The sequence below is a fragment of the Rosa rugosa genome, chromosome 6, assembly GCF_958449725.1.
Source record: "Rosa rugosa chromosome 6, drRosRugo1.1, whole genome shotgun sequence".
Lineage (NCBI taxonomy): Eukaryota > Viridiplantae > Streptophyta > Magnoliopsida > Rosales > Rosaceae > Rosa > Rosa rugosa.
The window spans coordinates 50,558,481-50,568,104 of record NC_084825.1 but is presented as its reverse complement, the minus strand read 5'-3'; positions in this window follow the sequence as shown (position 1 = coordinate 50,568,104).

The window sequence follows — 9,624 nt, the reverse complement described above, 5'->3', positions numbered from 1 at the left end:
TGTTCTTTTAATGAACACGCATGGGCATATTTCATTGTTAATATATCCCTTCCCAATCAAGTAGTCACTTAGACGGTTATACCACATCCGTCCGGATTGTTTTAATCCATATAGTGAGCGTTTTAATCTTATTGAAAACGCGCTCCGTGGTTTAGAGCCACTTGATTTGGGTAATTGAAGTCCATCCGGGACCTTCATATATATCTCTGAATCTAGATCCCCATAGAGATATGCTGTAACCACATCCATAAGCTGCATGTCAAGTTTTTCGAAAACAACCAAACTAACAAGGTAGTGGAACGTTATAACGTCCATTACGGGAGAATACGTCTCCTCGTAGTCGATTCCAGGGCGTTGCGAGAAACTTTGAGCCACGAGGCGGGCTTTATATCTAACCACCTCATTTTTCTCTTTACACTTTCTAACAAAGACCCATTTATGGCCAACAGGTTTTATATCTGGGGGTGTCTGCGTTATAGGCCCAAATACCTGTCTCTTTGCTAGTGAATCTAATTCAGTCTGGATCGCATCTTTCCATTTAGGCCAATCTGATCTTCGTTGACATTCTTCGACAGAGCGAGGTTCGATATCATCATATTCTATAATTCCTTTTGCAACATGATCTGCAAATGCATCATCAATAACAATAGAATTTCTATCCATCATCTCATGAACACTAGTGTAATTCATGGAGATCTCCCTATTTTCTGGAATTGGTTCTGACATTGGAGCGTGCCCCAATGATGTCTCTTGGACATAACCATAATCTGGAATATTCTCATGAGATGGATTATTTACATTGATGATTAATGGATTATTTTGTACCAAACTCGCTTTCTTTCTTGGGCGAGAATCCATCGAACCTTTGGGCCTCCCTCGCTTCCTTGTAGGGAGCCCGGCCTGAGCCACTGCGCCATCACCATTGTGGGCGGCGGTGCCATGCCCTTTATTTTTAGGGTCATCAATCCTTGCAGGCACGTTTGCAGCAGGTATGTGTGATCTCGTCACTTTAGCGATATCAGAAAATGCATCAAGCATCGAATCTGCTACGTTATGAAGATTGAGAATTCTCCGCACTTCAATTTCGGACTGTACGGTTCGGGGATCAAGATGAGACAAAGTGAGGACAGACCACGACAATTCCTGTCGTTCCCGTTGAACATTTATGTTCTTATTCAATTTCGGACTGTGCGGTTCGGGGATCAAGATGAGACAAAGTGGGGACAGACCACGACAATTCCTGTCGTTCCTGTTGAACATTTATGTTCTTATCTCCCCTTGACGACGGGAAGACTGTCTCATCAAAGTGACAATCCTCAAATCTAGCAGTAAAGAGATCGCCTATCAAGGATTCTAAGTAGCGGATAATAGTTGGAGAGTCATATCCAACATAAATGCCTAATCATCTTTGAGGACCCATTTTGGTGCTCTGTGGCGGCACAATTGACACATAAACTGCACACCCAAATATGCGTAAGTGTGAGACATCAGGCTCATAACCAGTCACCATCTGGGACGCAAAAAATGGTTGAGTGGCAGTGGGCCTCAGACGAATAAGCACAGCTGCATGCAATGTTGCATAACCCCAAGCAGAAATAGGAAGATTGGTGCGCATAACCAATGCTCTAGCAACCATTTGTAGTCGTTTAATGGCTGCTTCTGCGAGACCATTTTGGTTGTGAACATGAGGAACTGGATGTTCAACCTCAATCCCAATGGACATGCAATAATCATCAAAAGTTTTTGATGTAAACTCCCCAGCATTGTCAAGTCTTATAGACTTAATAGGATGATCAGGGTGGTGATCAGCCCTTAACTTAATAATTTGTGCTAGGAGTTTAGCAAATGCAGCGTTCCTTGTGGACAATAGCATGACATGTGATCAGCGTGTCGATGCATCAACCAACACCATAAAATATATAAATGGTCCGCAAGGTGGTTGAATTGGTCCACAAATATCACCTTGAATTCTATGCAAGAATGGTATATTTTCTTTAGTGTCCTTTGCATAGGATGGTCTCGATCCTAATTTTTCTAAAGAGCAGGCTTTGCAGAACAAATGATAGGCTTTAGAAGCAACCAATGAAGATTTTGGTTGAGCCATGAAGTCACAATTAACTTTAGAAGTAGAAATAGGAGTCAAGGAGGCACTAGTGGCGTGAAAGCCACTTTTGGGCCGCAGGGGGTTGGCGGAGCCGGCCTTAGATGGCCGGACTTACAGAGGGGTGGCTCAGTGAGGCGCAGGTGCTCCTTCTTGGTCCAAAATTAGGTTTTTACTTCTTTTCGTTCTGAAAAATGGATGTCCATGTGAAGTTTTTAAGATACGGATCATCATATCACAACCTGGATGTCCCAAATGGTCATGCCAAAGCCCATATGTGTCAGAATCCCATAAATCATCTCTCATAACATGATTGGATTCAATGATTCGAATAGTGGTTGCATACAACCCATAAGTTTCTTTAAGACTCTTTTATGTCTGTAGTCATTAGAGGTGATGCAAAGGAACTTTTGTCCATTCTTACAATGTGTTTCCACATGTATATCTTTGAAGCTCAAAAGGGTTCTTTCGGCCCTAGGAGCGTAGAGAGCTTCAGTGACATTAATGATTGTGCCATGTGGCAACAAGAATTGAGCTGGTCCTCGACCATGAATCAATTTAGATGACCTTGCCGTCGTAGTCACTGAAGATCGAGTTGGCGTCATCTCAAGAAATAACTGCCTATTTCGAAGTATGGTGTGCATAGTAGCACTATCCACGAGGCATTCTAGCTCTCCGGGAAAAATACTTGAATGGATAAAGTTCGAATCAAAATCGCCACTTTATTTCAATGAAAGCCAATGATTACGTCAAAGTTTCTAAATCAAAATTTAATCCAAAAAATGACAATCAAGCTTAGACAAGTAGCAGTTACTCAATCCTTTTGGTAAATCCAATTTGGTTGTAAGCAGGTAAGGTAAGGCGAGATTTTGGTGGAGCTGTGCTCACTTTTAAAACCGTTCTCTCAGTTCAAACCTTCCTAGACATCACAATTAATTTTGGATGAGCCTACTTTGGAAAGAGTTATAACCACTGTCTTTGTTGATAGTTTCCAAATTTTGGATTTGGATTTGGATTGAAACCAATGACGTTTATATGGTCAAATTTTGATGCTCACGAACGCTCTTAGTCCGTAGCCTACGAATGCTCTTAGTCCGTAAAAATCGATGCTTACGGACGCTCTTAGTCCGAATATTACGAACGCTCTTAGTTCGTATATAGCGTGAATCCCCAAGATTCCACTTTTAGAAAATAGAACCCATGTTACAGAAAGGTGGGATGTAGAAGAAGGGAGGTTGCAAGTCCCCGAGAAAAAGAATTAAAATTAAAATTAAATTCAAAAGCGGGAACTTTAATATAAAACTTACTTGGTAATTTGAAGCTTGAAAACCTTGATACACGCGCGTGTTGAAGCAGACGTTTAAAAGTCTTTAGGATTGCTAATGTTTTTCGATCCTTTCTGTTGGATTGCAAGGCAGCTTTCGATCCTGATTCCGAAGTAGGTTTGCAAATGTGCAGCAGGATTGCAATTGGGTTGCAATCCCGGTTGTGCTGGTGTGTGCGTGCTTGTGCGCTGCTGTTGGCGTACATGTCAGGTTGCAGAGGCCTATGCGTGCAGTTGTGCAGGGCTGGAGGTATACGTGCGGGATTGCAGCTGGCTTACAATCTCGGTCATCAAGATTCACTTGCTGGCAGCGCTACGGTGGTTCATGGCAGAGGTAGTGATGCAGGGGAGGCCAATGTAGTTTTTGTTATGTGTAGGAGGAAAGGCAGCGCACCGTGGGTATAGGATTTTAGGGTCTTTGGCCTTTTTGGTTTCAGGGTTAGGGCTCGTGCTGATAACGTGTTTTAGGATATGAGATTTGAGAGAGATTGATAAGAGAATTGTGTATTCCACTATTGATAATAGAAGCCCTATATATAGGGATTACAAAATACATATTCTAATTATATAAGGAAAACTATTCCGAATAGGACTATGAATTCTAGAACCTTCTCTCCTATTACAATCATAGAACTAATCTTAGTTTGATAAAGCACACAAAAGTCAATTTCCTTCAATATTTTATTATTATTTGTTTTTTCTCGCCCCCGGGAGGGGGGAGCTGGTCTTATAATCAATAATGTTTTCTTTTTCAAAACAAATAATAATTATTTTGGTAAAATCATATTAAGGCTATATTCAGGGTCGGTCTTGAGCTTTTTGATGCCCAGGGCGAAATTTTGTGTGTGTGCCCAACTGGCCTAAATAAACATGTAATGATTCTTACGAATGTTATACTCTAAATCCTTTTTTTAGTGGTTTGGAACCTAATCAAGCTGGGCGGCTTATCCCTACGCCGATTTTATTACATAAAATAAACAGGGGGTACATAAAACCAAAACCCTGTATAAAAAAGATTACAAATTTTTTCTTATCACATAAAACTCCTAGCTAATCCAAAAGAACACACATAATGTAGCACTTCGACACAATCACACAAATTAAGAGACATGGTAACGCGTGTCTTGGTAAAACTTACGAAGAATTCTAAATCAAAAAAGAAAAACCATATCCAAAAGTTGAACAAACAAATAGAAATAACTTGAAAAAAAATAGAAATTATCGAATATATACTTACTCGTGGTCGTCCTCTATGAATTGTATGCTTCAACAAGGAAACCATATAGATATATTCGTCCAGTATTCTGCCATTTCCACAATTGAAGGAATTACACCAAAAGATCAGTAATGTGCATGAAGTTTTATATTCAATAAAACCAATTGAAAAAGGACTAGTATTTTACCTCATCTTGAATATGGTGGCTGACCCCCCAAATGAACAGGGTGCTTACAACATGAAAAGTAGCACAAAATAACATTGTAGTCCCGAGCCAAATATGATATCTTACTCAAGCTTCAAACTGAAAGTTGGCCAACAGCTTTTTTCCTTCTTATTTTTTCTTTTCTGATCAAGATTGACTTGCAAATCCAACTTCTAATTGCACTTATATTGAAAATTGAAAAACCGATGAATGAGCAGGTTGTTAAAAATCACTTTGAATGATGATTGACAAACACTGGAGTACAGAACAATACCTGAAAATTTGGAATTTGCTTTTTTCCTTCTTGTTCTTTCTTTTCTGATCGAGATTGACTTGCAACTCCAACTTCCAATAGCACCTAATATTGAAAAGGGAAAATTTTAGGAATAGTACACCAATTAAGGCTCACTATGCATTTGTGTACATGAACTTACAAATTATGAACTTTAGTACACGAAATTCGAAGCCCGACCCACTATATAGACACGACATCAATGACGCCATGAGAATCTCTACCACCTGGCAAAATTTGAGGGGTAAATTGGTCACCCCACTCTCTATCTCTCTCTTACTCTGGCCACCCAACTCTCTATCTCTCCCTTACTCTGGCCACCCATCTCTCTCTCTCTCTCACCTGCAACCACCCCTCTCCCACCACTACCACACCACCATCGTCATTCCCTCCACTCCGTCCTCCGCCATCCCCTCCTCTTTTTCCTAAAACCCACTCACCCCGGTCCTCCAACTCACCGCCTCTTTTGGTCCTCCCAGACCTGAACCCTACTTGCTCCGCCACCAAGCCGCCCAAGACCTCGACCACCACCTCGCCAACCGCCTAGCCACTGCTCTCCGGCCTCTCTGCGTTGTAATCGACTTCCATATCGTAATCCACCTCGCAGCGCATCATCCAAAACCCCAATTCCAATTCCAATTGAATCTTTCTTCTTCATCATCAAAACCAGTCATTCACACACAAAAACTAGTCCAACCCAAATACGATGGATTTCGAAGATGAACAATACCTGAAGCAAAGGCTAGACGAATTGCAGAGAGACGTCTCCAAGAAGCAAAAGTTCGAGCCCGTCGTCGCCTCCATCATCTCTCTCCTCTGCTTGACTTGGATACACATTTACGCAAGCGTACGTATCATTGTCAAGATAGGGAAATATTATGCCCAAAGTTTATCGTACCACGGGGATTAGTGGCTAACCCACAATCCTTGGGTAATCGGAAATAAAGACACTAAGCAAAAATAAAAGAAAAAGAAAATAAATAAAAAGGCAATTCTAAGGCATCAAGCCTTAGCAATGCTCGGCTTTGGTTTGCACCAAAGCCTAATAAAAACTAAAAGCCTAGTGAAGACTATTTACAATGAGGTAGAAATTGTCATTAAACATTGTGATTTAATTTTCTAAAAAGACTAAGTCAAAAACTAAATTAACAACAACAATTAAAAACAAAGAAAATAAAAATAAAAGAGAGATAGGTTTGGGTACTAGGGATCACTCTCTAGCAATTTCAATGCAACGAACACATTTCAAGCAAACAAACATATTTTCATGAGAACCAAATCCCGTACTTAATGCCGGTCAAGGCCACTAAGCCGAATTTCCTTAAGGGTATTCACATTTTCGGTTAGGACAAATATGAACTCTCTAATTCATGAGTTAGTACCTTAGTAGGGCTACCAAAACATGAACTAAAGGCCTAGAGCTCTAGAAATTAGGGATTTAAGCATGCAATAGTTACAACCTAAAATTTAACGATTGCTTAGTTCTCTACCTAATGCCGGTTAAGGCCACTAAGTCAATTTCTTTTATTTGGTATCCATTCTTCAGGTTAAGGCAAGAATGAACTCTCTAACTCTAATCATTATGCCTTGTTAGGGCCACAAGGTCTAGGATTAAAGGCGAAGGGCACAAGAAAATAGAAACTTAGGCAATCATTAATTCTCGATTAAGCAACTACTTGACACACCACACTAATTACATGAAGCTAGTGAACAAAAGAACCACCAATTGTATCACACATCACAAATCTCAACACATAACAAAGAGAGTGGTTAATTCCCTAAATTCATGCATCAAGAACCAAGTAACATAGTAATTAGAGTGCACCCATATGAAAATACATTATTTATCACTTGAAAAATATGTTCATTACATCAAAATTGAGCTAGAGTTAGAAACCCTAGCTCCCAAAAGTAACTACTCACAACCCATATTCATGAACATCAAAATTACAAAATTCAAATAGCAAAGAGTAGAAAAGTGTAGGAGAAAACAAGGATAGTCACAAATAGCTATGGAGCTAGCATGACTAGCCTTGAATTACAACTCCACAAAATACCCAAATATTGAATCTTGTAGAGATTGAGTTCCTTGATAGATCCTTGAAGGTTTGTGTGAGTAGTTCTTTAAATCTCAAAAGAAATTATAAAGAAAAGAGGAAAAATGGAGGAGGAAGGCGGAGAAGCCCAGTTTGTGCTGGTGCGGCTACTGCAGGTTGTGTTGTCTCCCCCCAGGGAATTAGGTCGTGGGTCAATATATATTGTGAAGAGAACTTGTGTGGCTGTGCGGAAATGGGTTGGTGGTCTGCCATGTGTTAGCCATTAATTGGCTCAATCTAATCAAACAAAATGTGCTGCACGTGATAATAAGAAAAGAAGGAGGATTGGTCACTAAGAGCAAGTCCACCCGTAGTCAAGAAATGTCAAGGTCGAGAAGTCAAGAATTCGACCGGTCAAGTTACTATTCACTGCCACTGGACATGGGTTTGCACCCGTTGTTTTTCTTGCCCGGTGAACACTTTTCAGTCTTTCACTGTTCACGCTACTGTTCACGCAAAAATACTGTTCATCAGTGGTATTTAAATGCAAAGCCTCCAATGGTTCTCTTCCACGTGGTCTGCAGCTGCCGGCCCAAAGGATGTCGCTACGCGACAAGCGCGTTGCTGCAGTCGTTCAGCAGTTGCGGCGCCACGCGTCAAGCTGCTGTCCCTCACTTCCCAAGCAGGCGCGTCTCCTTCTCCCCTGTGTTGCTGACGTCCCCCACGTTGTGTTTGCAGCCTTCCTTCTCCATGAGCTCGTCTCTTTCTTGCCTGGGCATGAAAATAGTCATTCCCATGACTATTTTCTTGGCTGTAGTCAGGAAGGAGTGATTCTTGCCCAGTCAAGCTTCCACCGGTGGAAGAGAAGATTTTGCAAAGAAAGTCACCTAGTCAGCTTTTTCATGACTATAACCAGGCAAGGGCAAACCAGTGCACTTGCTCTAAGGATTAATTAAGCAAAGGTTTGCTTAATTAAATGGTCAACACGTGCAGCATCCATTTTCTTCTTTCATTTGTTTTATTATTTCATTTTTCTTCTCTTCCACCAAGTACCAATTCATGTGCTTCACACCCTGATGACGTTGACCTTAGTTAACCCATTGATGGACCGTTAACTTTTCTCATCTTTTTGTCGGAAATTCTAAGTTGATTCAATTTTGCACTATTTTCTCTCGGTTTCCGCAACTCCGCTTATTACCTACAAATAAATAAAATATAGATTTATTACATAATAATTGACATGGGGATTAACTTATTTCTAGTGTTTTAGATATAATTACACGCATATAAATGTGTATAATCACAGCTCCGCAAGTCCTAGTATAAACTTGCAGCCCGAGCATCAATTCTTGAATTCTGGGATGAGAATCAACATCGGGAACAAGTCCAAAAGCTTCAGAATGGCTGCCGTGAACAGTAATCTCCACAGTATTGTAGCTGGACGGCGGAGAACCATCCAGGTCGCCGTCGCGGGTCTTCAGGTCGACGATCTGGATTAGTCTAGATCAATCTATCTGAGGCGATTTTGTTCTTGAATAGATTGAGATGCGATTTCAAGAGGGTTAATGGAACTGGGTCGGTCTGGGATGGTGGAGATTTCGCCTTCCATTGCTTCCCAGCTGAGTTTGATTCAATTATGAAGGAAGTAATGGCGTCGGATTTGGATTATTTGCCCACTTCGCCGCCGGCAAGTCGGGGTAAAGGCAAGAGATTGGTTCTGGATTTGAAAAACTTGTTCTTCAATGCAGGTGAGAGACAGCTTTGCCAAAAAAAAGGCAGGTGAGAGAGAGAGAGAGAGATGGGTGCCCAGAGTAAAGGAGAGAGACAAAGGTAGGTGCCCAGAGTACAAAATGTAAAGAGACCAAATTACCCCTAAAATTATGCTAGGTGGCACATTGACTAACGGCGTTAGTCACGGCATGTACAAATAGTTGGTCGGGATTAGAAGTTCGTGTACTAAAGTTCATAATTTGTAACTTCGTGTGTAGAAATGCATAGTGGACCTAACTTCATGTACTGTTCCACAAATTTTCCCTATTGAAAATTGAAATTCTTACAAATCAACAGAACTCAAAAAACAAGTAACAAGACTTTTGATATCCAAAATTTTCATTAAATATCAAAATTGAAGAACACCAGGAGAACACCCAATACCTATTTTGATTTGTACCTCAGCCTACATTGATGAAAAGCTGAAAAATCCGTATGATCACCGTAGAATAACAGAAACATAGAGAGGAGAAAGATTGGGTGATGGATGAGAATGAACTGAAGAATTGAGTAACAATTGAAACCAATTTAAAGAAAAAATTTGCTGGGTTTCAAGGTTTGAGACTTGGGAGAGAGCAAGAGACGCTTGGATAATCAATTTTGTGCTCCCGTTGTGCGTTGGAAGAAGAAGAAGAAGAAGAAGAAGTAAAGACGCGATTTGCGTCTAGAAATCTGAAATT